The following is an 18,920-nucleotide window of genomic DNA, read 5'->3' as shown; positions in this document are numbered from 1 at the left end:
TATATATATATATATATATATATATATATAAATCTGCTGCGCTTGGAAGCTGTGAATGGGAATACATGAAATCCTATTCACTAACATGTTTAAAGGGATTCTCTCAAACAGCTGGTGTAAGCAGCCATTTTCTTGTGGCCGGCGGGCATGCGCCTTTGGCTTTGCCCTAGGCCCGAGGCCTAGAAGTTTGAAGCCAACCCCCGGAAGAAGACGCGGTGAAGACCCCGTTCCTGAAGAAGATGGAGGCGGCGCTGGAGAGTTCTCTCGCAGTATTGGGGACGCCCCCAGTGCTGAGAGAGAACTCATTTGCATACCGGATATAAAGGGGCTCTATCAGCAGATTTACGGGTTATGAGCTAAAGACATGCCTGAATAGCCTTTAAAAAACCTATTCAGTTGCTGCTATTAGTTTGTAAAAATACCCCCCCCCTGTTTTTGTTAATTACATTGGTAATCAATATGTAAATGAGCTTGATCGTGCACAGCGGGCGTGTCGTGCACCCCTTAGCGTCATAGCTTTTGCACTCCACCGCTGCCTCCAAGTCCTCCTCCTCCTGCTTATTCACAGCGGTTTCTATTGAAAGCTATTGAAAGCACCAGTGTGCGCAGTAGCGCTCCCTCCGGCTCGCTGTTTCGCACGCTCCAGCGCCATTTTCCCGTAGAGAACATTGCGAGCTGGAGCGGAGGGAGGAGGGAGCGCTACTGCGCACACTGGTGCTTTCACTAGCTTTCAATAGAATAAGCAGTAGGAGGAGGACTTGGAGTCAGCGGTGGGCGTGCAGGAGCTATGACGCTAAGGGTGCACGACACGCCCATGCACGATCAAGCTCATTTACATACCGATTACCAAGGTAATTAACAAAAACGGGGGGGTCTTTTTACACACTAATAGCAGCACCACCTGAATAGCCTTTTTAAAGGTTATTCAGGAATATCTTTAGCTTATAACCCATAAATCTGCTGATAGAGCCCCTTTATACCTGGTATGCAAATGAGTTCTCTCGCAGCACTGGGGGCGGCCCCAATACTGTGAGAGAACTCTCCAGCGTGTGTGTAGTGTATATAGTGTGTGGATTAGGACTTACCATTCGGTGGTGAAGATGGTACCTGCAAAGAAAATAACACAAAGACACAAAACCACTCACAGACACACACAGAACAGCAGACAATACAATACAGAGAACAATAAAGTGCCTAGGCGGCTCCGCAATCCAACTCAATCCAAAATCGCTCCTCGTAGAATACGAGACGCAAAATCCTGCTACCGCTCTGTCTGACAGCTCAGTAACAAGTGAGCCGAGAATTCAAATCATAACAAGTCATAACAGTCAGTGCAGGTGCCGCAGCTGATCAGCCGCATGCCAGTCACATGTATCAAGGTGGTGTGCCAGTATTCCAATGGCAAGTATAGATATAGAATTTATATATGTACAATATATATACATATATATATATATATATATATATATATATATATATATATATATAATTATTATTATATCATTATCATTTATTAATGTGTATATATATATATATATATATATATATATATATATATATATTAATAAATGTCTTTATTTTTCTGGCATTATATTTTTTCTTTGTATATTTATAGATATTTTTCTAATATTTAAAAACTCTCTTTGGCTGCATTCACATGGAGTAAACGCTGGCGTTTTTTGTGTGTTTTTTGCACATAGCGCCGCGTTTACGCCGCGTAGCGTCGCGTTAACGCCGCGTATACGCCGCGTTAACGCTGCGCTATTTAGCGGTGGCGTTGCCCGGCGTTAACGCGGCGTATACGCGGCGTTAACGCGACGCTACGCGGCGTAAACGCGGCGCTATGTGCAAAAAACACACAAAAAACGCCAGCGTTTACTCCATGTGAATGCAGCCTTTGCTTGTTATTTCTCCTCTCCAGGGGACTCTAGTAGTAGCTGGTAGTGTTGGGGGCCATTAATCCGGCTGAAGACAATTTTCTTCATTTTAGGGGAAAACTCCATCTTGACTCCAATCTGTCAATCAGAATAAATCATCAAAAACCTACTGTGTCCTATTGTGGCAGGGCTGGGATGCCCTGAACCGTATAGGGAAAGGGCTCTGGACTTGCTGGCTGGGTTTAGAAGATGTTTGTAAATATTTTGAAAAGGTGACGAATGAATGAAAGGTAGAGGAGGAGTTGTTTTAAGGGTCTATTTAAGAAGGGGGCACGTAGGTGGGTGCTAACCTTCTGCTTAGCCTAGGCTGGTGAGAGGAACACCCACCCACCCTGCCCTTCTGGTTTAGTATTTGACCCGTTTTGTTTGTCTTGGTTATTTTTCTTTTCTAGGATTTTGTTGTCACAGCATGGCGGGTTACCATGCCCAGGAAGCTGACAGAAAGTACTACATGCCTGCTGTTAGAGCAGGGCATTCAGGTTAAAGTGATCCGGATTTGAAGATTGGGCATGGTTGGTCTAATTTTGGTTTATTGTGATTTACAATGTTTACTAAATAAATAAAGCTGTGGCCTTCCCACATATACCACGTACTTTATGGTTTAGTGTGTTTTCTTTGAAAGGGTTAATATTCTAGTCACCTAATTTCTACGGGGTATACAGTCCTATGAAAAAGTTTGGGCACCCCTATTAATCTTAATCATTTTTAGTTCTAAATATTTTGGTGTGTGCAACAGCCATTTCAGTTTGATATATCTAATAACTGATGGACACAGTAATATTTCAGGATTGAAATGAGGTTTATTGTACTAACAGAAAATGTGCAATATGCATTAAACCAAAATTTGACCGGTGCAAAAATATGGGCACCTCAACAGAAAAGTGACATTAATATTTAGTACATCCTCCTTTTGCAAAGATAACAGCCTCTAGTCGCTTCCTGTAGCTTTTAATCAGTTCCTGGATCCTGGATGAAGGGATTTTGGACCATTTCTTTCTACAAAACAATTCAAGTTCAGTTAAGTTTGATGGTCACCGAGCATGGACAGCCCGCTCTCAAATGATCTGAAAACAAAGATTGTTCAACATAGTTGTTCAGGGGAAGGATACAAAACGTTGTCTCAGAGATTTAACCTGTCAGTTTCCACTGTGAGGAACATAGTAAGGAAATGGAAGACCACAGGGACAGTTCTTGTTAAGCCCAGAAGTGGCAGGCCAAGAAAAATATCAGAAAGGCAGAGAAGAAGAATGGTGAGAACAGTCAAGGACAATCCACAGACCACCTCCAAAGAGCTGCAGCATCATCTTGCTGCAGATGGTGTCACTGTGCATCGGTCAACTATACAGCGCACTTTGCACAAATAGAAGCTGTATGGGAGAGTGATGAGAAAGAAGCCGTTTCTGCACGTACGCCACAAATAGAGTTGCCTGAGGTATGAAAAAGCACATTTGGACAAGGCAGCTTCAATTTGGAAACAAAAATTGAGTTGTTTGGTTATAAAAAAAGGCGTTATGCATGGCGTCCAAAAAGAAACAGCATTCCAAGAAAAACACATGCTACCCACTGTAAAATTTGGTGGAGGTTCCATCATGCTTTGGGGCTGTGTGGCCAATGCCGGCATCGGGAATCTTGTTAAAGTTGAGGGTCGCATGGATTCCACTCAGTATCAGCAGATTCTTGAGAATAATGTTCAAGAATCAGTGACGAAGTTGAAGTTACGCCGGGGATGGATATTTCAGCAAGACAATGATCCAAAACACTGCTCCAAATCCTCAGGCATTCATGCAGAGGAACAATTACAATGTTCTGGAATGGCCATCCCAGTCCCCAGACCTGAATATCATTGAACATCTGTGGGATGATTTGAAGCGGGCTGTCCATGCTCGGCGACCATCTAACTTAACTGAACTTGAATTGTTTGTCCAAAATACCTTTATCCAGGATCCAGGAACTGATTAAAAGCTACAGGAAGCGACTAGAGGCTGTTATCTTTGCAAAAGGAGGATCTACTAAATATTAATGTCACTTTTCTGTTGAGGTGCCCATACTTTTGCACCGGTCAAATTTTGGTTTAATGCATATTGCACATTTTCTGTTAGTACAATAAACCTCATTTCAATCCTGAAATATTACTGTGTCCATCAGTTATTAGATATATCAAACTGAAATGGCTGTTGCAAATACCAAAATATTTAGAACTAAAAATGATTAAGATTAATAGGGGTGCCCAAACTTTTTCATAGGACTGTATATATATATACATGCGTCCAGCAAGTCTTAATAGGATTGCTGCAACTTATAACAAGGCGATTTGGGACACCAAACCCACAGTCTATAAGGACCTGTTTGTGGTTCAGTTTCCAAATCGTCCTAATAGATTCCCTTTCTAGAGGACCTTTTATGTCCTCTGCAATGTGATATATTATATACTGCTGCAGAGATGACAGTGCACTTGTATATGCCCCTGGGCCAGAGATATCCGTAATGTTGATTTTAGCTACTGCAGTGTCAGAGGGGTTGGCCATATATCTCAGATTCATGAACCCCTTACTCGTTTATAGACTTGTTCTCTATAAGGGGGTGCTCCTTACTGCCCAGCTGTTACTAGTGACCCCTAAGTGACTCCCACAATCATAGGAGCTACTGGGACATAGTAGGGAATTTGGTGTTTGCTTACATATTCCCTCTTCACCATCCGCTGTGCAGTCACGTATGAGATACTAATACTCATTATACCCTCTATCTTCTTTGAGGGGTGCAGTAATCAAAATGGGGTCACTACTTTGGGGAATCCACTTTTCTGCTACCTTACAGGCTCTACAAACATGACATGGCGTCCAGATACCAAACATCTGAATCTGTACTCCAAAAGCCTCATCGCGCTCCTTCCCTTCTGCGCCCTGCTGCGTGCCCAAACTGCAGTTTATGCCGCAAGTATGACACATGTATGACACTGGTGTATCCAGGATAACGTGTAATGTCATATATGGTATAAACTGATATTAGGGCACATGTATGACACTGGTGTACCCAGGATAACGTGTAATGTGATATGTGGGTATAATCTGATATTAGGGCACAGCCAGACACAGAAGAGAAGAAGGGTTATTTGGTTTTTGGAGCACAGACTTAGACAGTTTGATTTTTGGATGCCATGGCACTTTTGCAGAGACCCTAAAATTGCCCCTACAAAATGGGGTCACTTCTTGGGGAATTCCAGTTTACAGTCACCGCCAGGGCTCTGCAAAAACAATATGGCTCTCAGAAAGTCCCTCTAAATCTGTACCCCAAAAGCTAAAAAGCGCAGTGCTCCTTCCCTTCTGAGCCCTGCTGTGTGCCCAAGCAGCAGTTTACACCCACATATAAAAAAATTTTGCCCCTCGGGATGGCCCACTTAATAGTTTTAGGAGTGCAGGTCTCTGACAACACAAAGTGGGTGCAACGTATTGGGCACCGAAATGGCAGATTTCTTTAAAAATTTAAATTTTCATTTTGTACATTAATGTTTGGGAAGCATTTTTAGTCTCAAAATGATAATACCCCTTGATTCATTCCTTGACGGGTGTAGTTTCTAAAATGGGGTCACAGTTTCTAATGTATTGGTACTTTGGGGGCTCTGCAAATGCGACATGGCACCTGAAAAAATTTCCAGCAAAATCCAAAAGCCAAATAGTGCTCTTTCCATTCTGAGCCCCGCCATGTACCCATACAGCAGATTATGGCCACATATGGGATATTGCCGTGTTCAGGAGAAATTATTTAACAAACTGTGGGGACTTTTACTCCTTTAACCCCTTGGGAAAATGAAAATTTTGGGGATAAAGTGACATTTTTGTCATTTTTTATTTACATATCCCAATGTTAGTAAAATCTGTGAAACAGCTGTAGGTTCAAAATGCTGACTATACCCCTTGATGAATTCTGTGAGGGGTGTAGATTCTAAAATGGGGTCACTTTTGGGGGGTTTCCATTGTTTTGGTACTCTAGGGGCTCTGCAAATGAGACATGGTGCCTGAAAACTATTCCAGCAAAATCTGCTGTTCAAAAGCCCAGTGTCGCTCTTTCCCTTCCATGTGCTGCCGTGTACCCAAACATCAGTTTACACCCACATGTGGGGTATTTCTGTGCACGAGAGAAATTGCACGAGAAACTGTCAGATGCATTTTCTCCTTTAACCCTTTGTGAATGTGTTAATTTTATGGCTAAATTAATGTATTAGTGAAAAAAAATGAAATGTCTAAATTTCACCTCCATATTATTTTTATTCTTAGTAAATGCTTAAAGGGTTAACAAACATCCCAAATGCTGTTTTGAATAGTTTGAGGGGTGCAGTTTTGAAAATGGGGTGATTTATGGGGGTTTCTATTATATTGGCCTTTATAATTCCTTTCAGAACTGAAGTGGTCCCTAAAAAATTTGTTTTCTTGTAAATCTGGAAAATCGCTGTAACACTTGTAAGCCTTGTAACATCCAAGATAAATTAAAAGACAATCAAAAGAGGATGCCAATATAAAGCAGAGATATGGTAGATAATATTTATTTATGTATTTGGGTGGTATGACTATCTGCCTCAAAAGCAGAGAATTTCACATTTTGAAAATTGCAATTTTTTCCAAATTTCCATCAAATTTCCTATTATTTTTATAAATAAATACAAAAATATTGATTAGTGTTTACCACTAACATGAAGTACAATGTGTTACGAAAAAACAATCTCAAAATCACTTGTGTAAGTTAAAGCGTCTCAAAGGTATTGCCATTTAAAGTGACACATGTCAATTTTGAAAAAAGAGGCCCGGTCCTTAACACACTTCTGGGCCTGGTCCTTAACCGGTTAACGCAATTTTGGGCTGTGTCCTTAAGGGGTTAAAGGGGCTATGCCATATTCAACACTCATAACCTATCCAAAAAATAGGTGTTAAATATGTGAACACTTGTGATTTTACCACTTGGCCCCCACCATTTGCAAGCTGGGATATCTTGGACTCATATTGCCAAAGAGTCTGTTCCTGCTTCCCCCAATAAACAGTGGTGGGGGAAATGACATTGCTGAGATGCAAACCATCAAAGTCAATGTCAAGGGGCAGAAGGAATAGTATAAGTGGGCAGGGGCTCTATCATGTCCAAGAGGGAAAGACTAGTTGTCAGGGCTCTATGGGGGTAGGAAAGGGCTGGGGCAGTGGAAAGTTACAGGGACCTTTTGGGCTAGGAGAGACAGTAGTTGAACATAAAACACCATTTGGTCTCCGCGGGACAAACATTGATAACTGAGCACAGTGAACGGTTATTTCTCTCAATTCTATATTCTCTGAATGTAGTGGTGGTCATACGTCTCCACCATACGTCTGCCACTCCATTGAAGCTCCATGGGACCCTCCTTCACATCATTGGTTGAACCCCCTGTGATCAGATTGTATTCCACTGGATATTCAACTTACTTGCTTATGTTGTCCCTGGCAGGAATCAAGCCCGGGACTCTAGCGCTGCAAGGCTAACCACTGAGCCACCGTGTTGCCCCTGGGGTCTATAATTTTTGACAGCAAGACTGTAGCTTATATCTAAAGCCCCCTTCACTTCTGTGTTCGGGCCATTCCCTTATCTGCATGAACTATGCGGGGAGAAAGGTCCTGCAAGCAAAACCGAGTGGAACCCACATGGACCCCATTATAGGTGATATAGCGGGTTTCCTTGGGTAACCTCTTATTTATGTGGATAGGTTTCCATTCGGGGGGTCGTGGACTCCCTGAACACAGATGTGAACCAGGCCTTAAATGATGGAAACTTGAAACCCTCAAGTCAGCCCGGTCTGTCGGTGACTGTTTTGATCCTTGGTCTATTTAGCAGGAGATATAAGCGCCATTACCAGCTTGTTGGTTCACTTTGTAGACTCCGAGCACACATCCGTAGAATGACACAAGGACTATGTCGACCGCGTATTTGGCCATTGTGTGTTCTGCAATAAATGATCTAATTTCTTCTTAATCCACGTCCACCTTCTCGCTTATTACAGCCATCTATAACAAACCCATTTCTAAATATAGTTTTGACAGATTTTGGAAATGAACATATTGTCAATATCATTTATCATCTGCGATATGTATTTTTTGGATTATACAATTTACCAGGGGATTAAGAAGGAATCGTTTGGTTTTCTGGTGTAGACATTAATGATACTTCACGTCGATTACTATGGCTGTTGTTTTTTTCCATCTGTTATTGGATCAGGAATATTTACGGAAGTAATTAGATGATAGAAAAGATTAGAGATGCTGGATACGGCGGTCATTACCTCCGGCGCACCTGGGTATATATACCTGGTACCTCTGTATTTTAGATGGGTACGTATTTCATAGCTCACATCCAGACCAAGCAGCATACAGGTTAGTGAATTTCTATAACAATTAGAATTGTTTGTGTAATTGGCATAGTGTTTGTAGATAGAATAGAAGTACTTTGCCTAATATCGCAGCCTTAAACCTCCATCTTTAATGCCCTATTCAGTGGCGTAACTACCACCATAGTTGCAGAGGCAGCTGCCACAGGGCCCGGGACATTAGGGGCCCGGCGACAGCCGCTACCGCTGTTATCATTATACTCGGGGTCTATACTGGGGGGGCCACTATGGTGCATAATACTGTGTGCAGGGGCCACTATGGGGCATAATACTGTGTGCAAGGGCCACTATGGGGGATAATACTGTGTGCAGGGGCCACTATGAGGCATAATACTGTGTGCAGGGGCCACTATGGGGGATAATACTGTGTGCAGGGGCCACTATGGGGGATAATACTGTGTGCAGGGGCCACTATGGGGTATAATACTGTGTGCAGGGGCCACTATGGGGGATAATACTGTGTGCAGGGGACACTATGGGGGATAATACTGTGTGCAGGGGCCACTATGGGACATAATACTGTGTGCAGGGGCCACTATGAGGCATAATACTGTGTGCAGGGGCCACTATGGGGGATAATACTGTGTGCAGGGGCCACTATGGGGGATAATACTGTGTGCAGGGGCCACTATGGGGTATAATACTGTGTGCAGGGGCCACTATGGGGGATAATACTGTGTGCAGGGGACACTATGGGGGATAATACTGTGTGCAGGGGCCACTATGGGGCATAATACTGTGTGCAAGGGCCACTATGGGGGATAATACTGTGTGCAGGGGCCACTATGGGACATAATACTGTGTGCAGGGGCTACTATAGGACATAATACTGTGTGTAGGGGCCACTATGGGGCATAATACTGTGTGCAGGGGCCACTATGGTGCATAATAATGTGTGCAGGGGCCACTATGGGGGATAATACTATGTGCAGGGGCCACTATGGGGGATAATACTGTGTGCAAGGGCCACTATGGGGGATAATACTGTGTGCACGGGACACTATGGGACATAATACTGTGTGCAGGAGCCACTATGGGGGATAATACTGTGTGCAGGGGCCACTATGGGGAATAACACTGTGTGCAGGGGCCACTATGGGGGATAATACTGTGTGCAGGAGCCACTATGGGGGATAATACTGTGTGCAGGGGCCACTATGGGGAATAACACTGTGTGCAGGGGCCACTATGGGGGATAATACTGTGTGCAGGGGCCACTATGGGGGATATAATACTGTGTGCAGAGGCCACAATGGGACATAATACTGTTTGCAGGAGCCACTATGGGGAAAATACTGTGTGCAGGGGCCACTGAGGGACATAATACTGTGTGCAGGGGCCACAATGGGACATAATACTGTGTGCAGGAGCCACTATGGGGGATAATAGAACGAGCAGGAATGCGTAGGAGGGGGTCGGTGTCGGGGGGGCCCATGTCAAAAGTTCGCCACGGGGCCCCGCCATTCCTAGTTACGCCATTGGCCCTATATAACAGCAATATATAATAGAGGGAGAGAAGCTTGGTCAGGACTCCTTATAGAGTCAGTAAGAGTCCTGATTACTCCGCCCACACACAGTGATTGACAGCCGTCGGAGTACACGCACTAATACAGGGAGAGCTGTCCATAACTGTATGTGGGGTAAACAGGACTCTCACTGTCCCTCCTAGGAGTCCTGTAGGATTTTGCCGTCCCTTTAACTCAACATTCCTGCTCCAAACCATACAAACCCATAGATGAAGGAGTTACGGGTCTACTCCTCTGCCATATTCTGTAAATCGATTGCTACTACGTTTTCCCAACCCTATGCGACCTCTTTAACATTCACTTTTTAACCTCTGCACAATAATGATTTTTTTTTTCCAGTTTTTTTTCGTTTTTGTAGGCAGTGAGACAATGGCGCATTTGCTGATTTCCTTGATGGCGATGGCAATCCTTTTCGAGTTCTCGTCTTCTTTTCCTGATCGGTAAGAATCATTTTGTTCTATCTTAAATATATGGTGTATACAGTGTATTAGGATACATATTTGCAGATATGAATATTATAGTTTATGGCCAAAAAACGCTGAGTATGGAACATAAAATAAATCCCATTACATTGTATCACTAGCGGATACTCAGGATCTTACAGGCACATAGCAGGTTCCATCAAAAACCACAAACGTTACCATCCAGGAAAATGGTGGTCTTTACAACAGATACCTGATGGACCCCATTATAATCAGTGGGATTTATCATTTTGAGTAATCATATGTCGTATCTAGAGATGAGCGAACAGTGTTCTATCGAACACATGTTCGATCGGATATCAGGCTGTTCGATGTGTTCGATTCCATACGGACACCACGTGGCAAACTCCAAAAAAATTCGATTCCCCTCCCACCTTCCCTGGCGCTTTTTTTGCACCAATAACAGCGCAGGGGAGGTGGGACAGGAACTACAACAACGGGGGCATTGAAAAAAATCGGAAAAAGTCATTGGCTGCCGAAATCAGGTGACCTCCATTTTAGACGAATAGTGGATTTCAAATCCGGGTCATATGAGACTGTGAACTTTGTGACTATGAGACAGGGATAGCTGTACAGGCAGGGATAGCTAGGGAGAACCTTTATTTATGTGGGAATGTTATTAAAAATAACTTTTTGGGGCTCTATCGGGTGTGTAATTGTGTTTTTTGTGAGATAAACTTTTTCCCATAGGAATGCATTGAGCAGCGTTGATTGGCCGAATGAGATACAGAAGACGTGCAGAGACTCAGCAGTGTTGAGCCATTTCTGCTCAACTACACCGAGTGCCGGTCGGCTCTGCTGTGCGAGCTCAGCACACACTCAGCTCTGCTGATTCTGTATGCGCATCAACGCTGGCCAATGCCAGCGGTGATGCAGAGCTGAGTGTGTGCCGAGCTCGCACAGCAGTGCTGACCGGCACACGGTGTAGTTGAGCAGAACTGGCTCAACACTGCTGAGTCTCTGCACAGCAGTGGTGAGTGTGTACACTCGCTCAGCTCAGCTGCATCACTGCATACCCATAGGAATGCATTGGTCAGTCTCCAGCCAATCAGTGCTGGCTCTGCTGGAGGAGGCGGAGTCTAAGGTCGGACCTGAATGGAGACTGGTGTGGAGCGATCTTAGACTCTGCCTCCTGCGGCAGAGCCAGCGCTGATTGGCCGAATTCTGAAGACTGGCCAATCAACGCTGGCCAATGCATTCCTATGGGAAAAAGTTAGCTTGCGAAAATCGCAAGCTGACAGGGATTTCCATGTAATAAAGTGACTTATATGCCCCCAGACATGCTTCCCCTGCTGTCCCAGTGTCATTCCAGAGGTGTTGGTATCATTTCCTGTGGTGTCATAGTGGACTTGGTGACCCTCCTGAGACGGATTTGGGTTTCCCCCTTAACGAGTATATGTTCCCCATAGACTATAATGGGGTTCGAAACCTGTTTGAACAGTCGAACAGTGAGCGGCTGTTCGAATCGGATTTCAAAATTCGAACATTTGGGTGTTCGCTCATCTCTAGTCGTATCTGTTCCCCCAAAAGTTAGTTTTTCCAATAATGGAACAGAAAAATGGAAATTCATATAGAGAATTGAACACAACCTAAGTAGTAACCTCTTACGTTCTTCCTACTTGCGGTTGACACCTTTTTGATCCATTCCCTTTGTTACTACATGACCAGAACATGTGCCGGACCCTTTAAGAAGGATTGCAATATTTGCAAACAGGAGGTTGGGGGATTGGTATATCCAACATGGAGGGCGAGGAAGGGAAAACAAGGGCAAACCTCCAAAACATGGTAGCGGCTCATATTGCTATTAGCCTTTTTCCTTATATGTACACCACTGGAGAGTCCTCTTCTCCAGTTGCCGTATACCAAGTCACCGTTAGTCATGGTAGCCTTTTTCAAAGATAGCCTATAATGGTATTGTATGACATTTATTGCAGGAGAGTCAAGCGACATGCCGATGGGCTTTTTACAAGTGAATTCAGCAAAATGAAGAATGATGTGGCCGTCAGGAGTTTGCTGAAATCTCTACTCCATTCAAAGCGCAGGTATTCAGGAGTAAAAATGCGATAACTATCGCTGATATCAAATAATATGGCAATATGTGCGTGAGAGAGATCATAACAGCGGTAAATGTAAAGGCACATGTTGGTACAAATACGAGAAGGCCATAGATAAAGCTCCTTATCCACAGAAAGAGTAGAGGTCCCTCCAATAACATGCACATTCAGCTCATTCTCCAGAACAGGGTCTAGTGATACTAGACACAATACTTGGATAATAGCTTAGGTTTAGCTCATAAGGGGAGGTATTTGACACGGTCTTCTGCCTCCAAATTCTAGCAATGTGGAACCTGTGGCAAGAACTCAAAGCACAGCTTTGACTTTCCACCTTGAGTTTACTCCCTAGTTAGACTCAGATTTAATAAGCCTAATCAGGCTAAGTCACATCTACAACGGGGCCTTGCTATTGACAGCACCTAGAAGGCGTAAAGAGTCTTATAGACTCTGAGGAAAAGGAAAGCTATGGAGGGTCGTCACCCTTCAGCCAATATCCAATTCTTTAACAGGCCTTGCAACATGATTATGGAAGTAGGCGAAATCTGACAATTATCTGCAGACCGTTGATTTGGGGCATCACTGAGATTTAAGGTGTTACAGTACCAGCGTGACGCCACCTAACCACTACCAGTGTATTTGATCATGGCTAAAGAGTGTCATACGGTATGATTGTTACTTGCGGTCTCTTTCTTTGGGATCTAGTGTTCCAGAAATGAATTTTCCAGATAATGTTGAGGACAATGAGACAAGATCTGAGGATTCCTGCTTTAACTGTCTGTATCAAAGGTAAATATGACTTATTGTATATGACTTGTATATATGACTTGTATATGACTTATTGTATATGTATGTGTATATGTGTATGTTTATATGTATGTATATGTATAAAGGTGTAGATTTGTCTATATGTATAGAAATGGTCCAAATGTTATTCCAGACTGTAGTGTAGCAAAATGGGCCAATTCAGCAGTGTCCTTCCCTTCCTATATTGTATGTACAGTCTTGTTATTTAGAGCTCCTTGTCCTTCTCTTTGCAATAGATAAGACTCTTGGCCAAACACTTTAACATGCCACTGCAAATTAATGATGGGGTAGTTTGTGTTTCCTACAGTTAGCACGGACCGTCAGTCTGTGTAAGTCGGCAGAGGACTGGCCAACAGCTGGCGATTATGGCAAACACTGGTATTTTCAGCCCACAACTTGCCCAAAATATCCAGCATGGCCGATCTGTTTTCAGCAGACTAAAGTCTATTGTTGGCCAGCTGCGAACTATATGAACTATATACAGCGTCTACTTGTCCGATCACTGGCCATTCGTCAGTTGAATTGGTCTTTTTGGCCCATGAAATTGTAATGTGTATGGCCAGTTTCCCAGAATGCAAATCGTCCATAGGCTATGCTAGCGGTGAATGTCTCCATTGGAGGCACGTGACCATACTCTTGACCCCTCTCACCTTGCAACGAAATGTCCATCTGATGTTTAGTATAGGGTCACCTTTAGATGCCTATAAGGACACAGTGTGGGTAAATGTAAACTTATCTTACAAGATAACACTTGTGAACATCTTCCATATCTTACAGATTATCTGACCATGAAGCTACCCAAGAAAGCTACAAACTAATTTGCCAACCCTTGGGCCATCTCCTTCAGAACCTTGACGAATATAATGCGCTTGTTAAATCCCCAGAGAGAAACCTATAAGACAGAAGATCTCAGACACGTTCTGTGTGATTCATTGTTAATTGACGTATACGTCCCGATAATTTGCTCATATCAGCTCTGTAGAAGTATATAAATTCTAGTTGGATTACGCCGCATTTATTCCTACAAGGAAAAGATCATCTTACCTTCCATGTTATCAGGAAGACGCAATTAACATAATGTGCCGATCATTTACGTCATTTATTGGAATGGGTCAATGGGCATATTATTGTTTTAGTTGCTGAACGCCTTATTATGTATGGGAAAGATTGGATTGTTAATGAATTACCAAACTTTATTTGGCTGGGTCGGGAATTTATGAGAAACGCGTATCTTGCTGCCAAGACAGTCAACATTTAATGCATAAGTGAGGATTTGATGCACCCAGGGTGTGGTTATGTCTAAGAGAAAGAGGGCGCTCTAGTAGACACAGCCACACCGCACTGAATAGCTCATTTGCATATTGATTAAGAGGTGATCAACTCCTTTAAAGGGTCTTTATTGTTTACATTGTTGAAGGGCTATCCATAGAACAGACAATAAATACCAGATCAGTGAAGGTCTGACTTGTGGCACCCCCATTGATCAGCCATTTAGTTCAGTATTGACTGTTCAGCGCTTTATACCATTCTCTGCTGCTGTCACTAACAGTGCGAGAAGATAGGGGACAGTAGAGAGAGATGACACAGCAAGGAGCAGCCTACTGTCCATACGATGTCAGAAGCAGCAGGACAGCCAGCTATGTAAAGGAGTTACAGTAATGCTACAACAGCAAAGTGCTAGAAGTTTTTGCTTTATGAAGACTGTTTACAAAGTTGTTGAATGACGCATTTAGAAAGCAAATCGGTAATAAAAAAAATTCTGTATCCTTTAAAAGTCACGTAAAGATCAGGTATGCTGCTGTATTCTTGAAAGCCGCGATATTTATGTAATGTTCTTCTCCTCAGTACTATAAGAATAATTGTGAATATATTCTACATGATGCTGATGAAATTAATTTAGAATAAAGTTTTGCAATGATTGAAGTGCGATTTATGTTTTTTTTATGGATATACTAAATCTGAAAGACCCTCAATACTGGTAAGACTAGGTTCACCCCCCCCCATAGATCCCATAGACCATAACAGGGTTTGGGGTTAGTAACTTAAATTGTAAAGAAGATGAGTCTTAAAGCAGTAAAAGATGTCCACTTTATCATCAAAATATGTAAAAAACTAAAAAGTCCAAATTCTACAATGTGACAAGGGTGGTGGCAGCCGCCACAGTATTATCCCCCATAGTGGCCCCTGCACACAGTATTATGCCCCATAGTGGCCCCTGCACACAGTATTATGCCCCATAGTGGCCCCTGCACACAGTATTATGCCCCATAGTGGCCCCTGCACACAGTATTATCCCCTATAGTGGCCCCTGCACACAGTATTATCCCCCATAGTGGCCCCTGCACACAGTATTATGCCCCATAGTGGCCCCTGCACACAGTATTATGCCCCATAGTGGCCCCTGCACACAGTATTATGCCCCATAGTGGCCCCTGCACACAGTATTATCCCCTATAGTGGCCCCTGCACACAGTATTATGCCCCATAGTGGCCCCTGCACACAGTATTATGCCCCATAGTGGCCCCTGCACACAGTATTATGCCCCATAGTGGCCCCTGCACACAGTATTATGTCCCCATAGTGGCCCCTGCACACAGTATTATGCTCCATAGTGGCCCCTGCACACAGTATTATGCTCCATAGTGGCCCCTGCACACAGTATTATGCCCCATAGTGGCCCCTGCACACATTATTATGCCCCATAGTGGCCCCTGCACACAGTATTATGCCCCATAGTGGCCCCTGCACACAGTATTATCCCCTATAGTGGCCCCTGCACACAGTATTATCCCCCATAGTGGCCCCTGCACACAGTATTATGCCCCATAGTGGCCCCTGCACACAGTATTATCCCCTATAGTGGCCCCTGCACACAGTATTATCCCCCATAGTGGCCCCTGCACACAGTATTATGTCCCCATAGTGGCCCCTGCACACAGTATTATACTCCATAGTGGCCCCTGCACACAGTATTATGCCCCATAGTGGCCCCTGCACACAGTATTATGCCCCATAGTGGCCCCTGCACACAGTATTATGCCCCATAGTGGCCCCTGCACACAGTATTATCCCCTATAGTGGACCCTGCACACAGTATTATGCCCCATAGTGGCCCCTGCACACAGTATTATGCCCCATAGTGGCCCCTGCACACAGTATTATGTCCCCATAGTGGCCCCTGCACACAGTATTATGCTCCATAGTGGCCCCTGCACACAGTATTATGCTCCATAGTGGCCCCTGCACACAGTATTATGCCCCATAGTGGCCCCTGCACACATTATTATGCCCCATAGTGGCCCCTGCACACAGTATTATGCCCCATAGTGGCCCCTGCACACAGTATTATCCCCTATAGTGGCCCCTGCACACAGTATTATCCCCCATAGTGGCCCCTGCACACAGTATTATGCCCCATAGTGGCCCCTGCACACAGTATTATGCTCCATAGTGGCCCCTGCACACAGTATTATGCCCCATAGTGGCCCCTGCACACAGTATTATGTCCCCATAGTGGCCCCTGCACACAGTATTATGCTCCATAGTGGCCCCTGCACACAGTATTATGCCCCATAGTGACCCCTGCACACAGTATTATCCCCTATAGTGGCCCCTGCACACAGTATTATGTCCCCATAGTGGCCCCTGCACACAGTATTATGTCCCTTAGTGGCCCCTGCACACAGTATTATGCCCCATCGTGTCCCCTGTACACATTATTATGTCCCACTGTGGAGACCCATAAACAATTATTATACTCTGGGGTCTTTTCAGACCCCAGAGTATAATAATTGGAGACCCAGGGGAATAAAAACATAAAAAAACTACTATTTCTTACCTGTTCCCCGGCTCCTACGCGGTCTTCTCCGTTGCCGTCTTTCTTAAATGACGTTGGATGTCACATGACCCGGGACGCAGGCCAGGTTCATGTGACGTCAGAGACGTCAGAAAGGACATCAGGAAGGAGGCCTGGCAGGATCATGGAGAGGTAAGTAACATGTTTTTTATGCTTCTTACCTCTCCCGGTCCGCCGATCATTATACTCGGGGGTCCGAAAAGACACCCTCCCCCCCTCCCCGAGTATAATGATAGCAGCGGTAGCGGCTGTCACCGGGCCCCTAATGTCCCGGGCCCTGTGGCAGCTGCCTCTGCTGCTATGGCGGTAGTTACGCCACTGGACACATGATAAAATACTCAACTTGTGGTCATTGGTGATAGTCCCCCAATATACTGTCTTCATAATCCATTATTATATTTGTGTATTTATTTTATGTTCTTATCTATGTTATATTGTAGAAGATTTGTTATATAACGTTATAAGGTGTCAATGCCATCTTATGTGAAGAACATGTCCTTGCCCACCTGTAATGCTTGCAGGATACAATAACTTTATATGTATTGCCTTTTACGTCAGTGTCCTACACCTCAGTGAATAGAACCTGCTGCAGTTTGGCTCCTTTTCTACCCCCCTCACTAACAGCTTGGCCTACAATACAGCACATTCATAGAGCTTTATAGCAGGTTACAGATAGTTATCTAACCAAATCAGCCCCAACCACAGGGCAAAGTGCAAGAGATCCTGGGAGATCCGTACGTCTCAGGGCTGTTCCAGTTGATGTCACAGTCATTTTGATAGAAAACACCCATTAACCCTGAAATGAATGTGTCCAAATTAGAAAACCTAAATAGCAGAAGGATCCCGAGCTCAGAGAGTTCACATATGGTAGCACTAAGGATAAAGTTAACCATTAGGGTATAGTCACATATAGTAGCTAGATTGCAGAAATTCTGCAAATGTCCTCTAAATGGGACTTGATGAAATCCATCTATTTGATGCCAAAACAGCCCCAGACAGATGAATGAAAACAATTTTCAGAAATGTGTGGATCAGTGGCGTAACTACCGCAGAAGCACAGGGCCCGGGACATTAGGGGGCCCAGTGACAGCTGCTACTGCCACGGTTTTTTCTTATTTCTTAATAGGCTGTTACAGGCCCTATTTTACTGGCTGGGCCGGGATCGGTAAGTGTCACCGCGGGCCCCACAAAGACTATTATTATACTCGGGGTCTTGGCAGATTTAATGCTGTGCTTCGCAAAATATTAAAGGGATTCTACCATTAAAAATCTTTTTTCTGTGGCTAACACGTCGGAATAGCCTTTAGAAAGGCTATTCGTCTCCTACCTTTAGATGGGATCTCCGCCGTGCCGTTCCTTAGTAATACCATTTTTTACTGGTATGTAAATGAGTTCTCTGGCAGGGCCTCAGTGCTGAAAATGCGATGAGGGCGTCCCCACTGCTGCCCGAGAACAGGATCCTGCGCCGCCTCTGTCTTCTGCTGGATCCTCCCCTTCTTTCTTCAGCAGCGTCCCTCTGTCGGCTCTTACACTAGTAGAGCCGACTGCGCATGCGCAGCCTAGTTCCGAGGCCGCAATTGCGAGCATGCGCAGTTGGCTCTACTAGTGTAAGAGCCAACAGAGGGACGCTGCTGAAGAAAGAAGGGGAGGATCCAGCAGAAGACAGAGGCGGCGCAGGATCCTGTTCTCGGGCAGCGGTGGAGACGCCCTCATCGCATTTTCAGCGCTGGGGCCCACTGAAAATGGTAAACGCTATTACTAAGGAACGGCGCGGCGGAGAGCCCATCTAAAGGTAGGAGACGAATAGCCTTTCTAAAGACTATTCCGACGTGTTAGCCACAGAAAAAAGTTTTTTAATGGTAGAAT

Source organism: Leptodactylus fuscus, chromosome 7 (genome assembly GCF_031893055.1).
Source record: "Leptodactylus fuscus isolate aLepFus1 chromosome 7, aLepFus1.hap2, whole genome shotgun sequence".
NCBI classification, from domain to species: Eukaryota; Metazoa; Chordata; class Amphibia; order Anura; family Leptodactylidae; genus Leptodactylus; species Leptodactylus fuscus.
Note: the sequence above shows the minus strand (reverse complement) of the source record.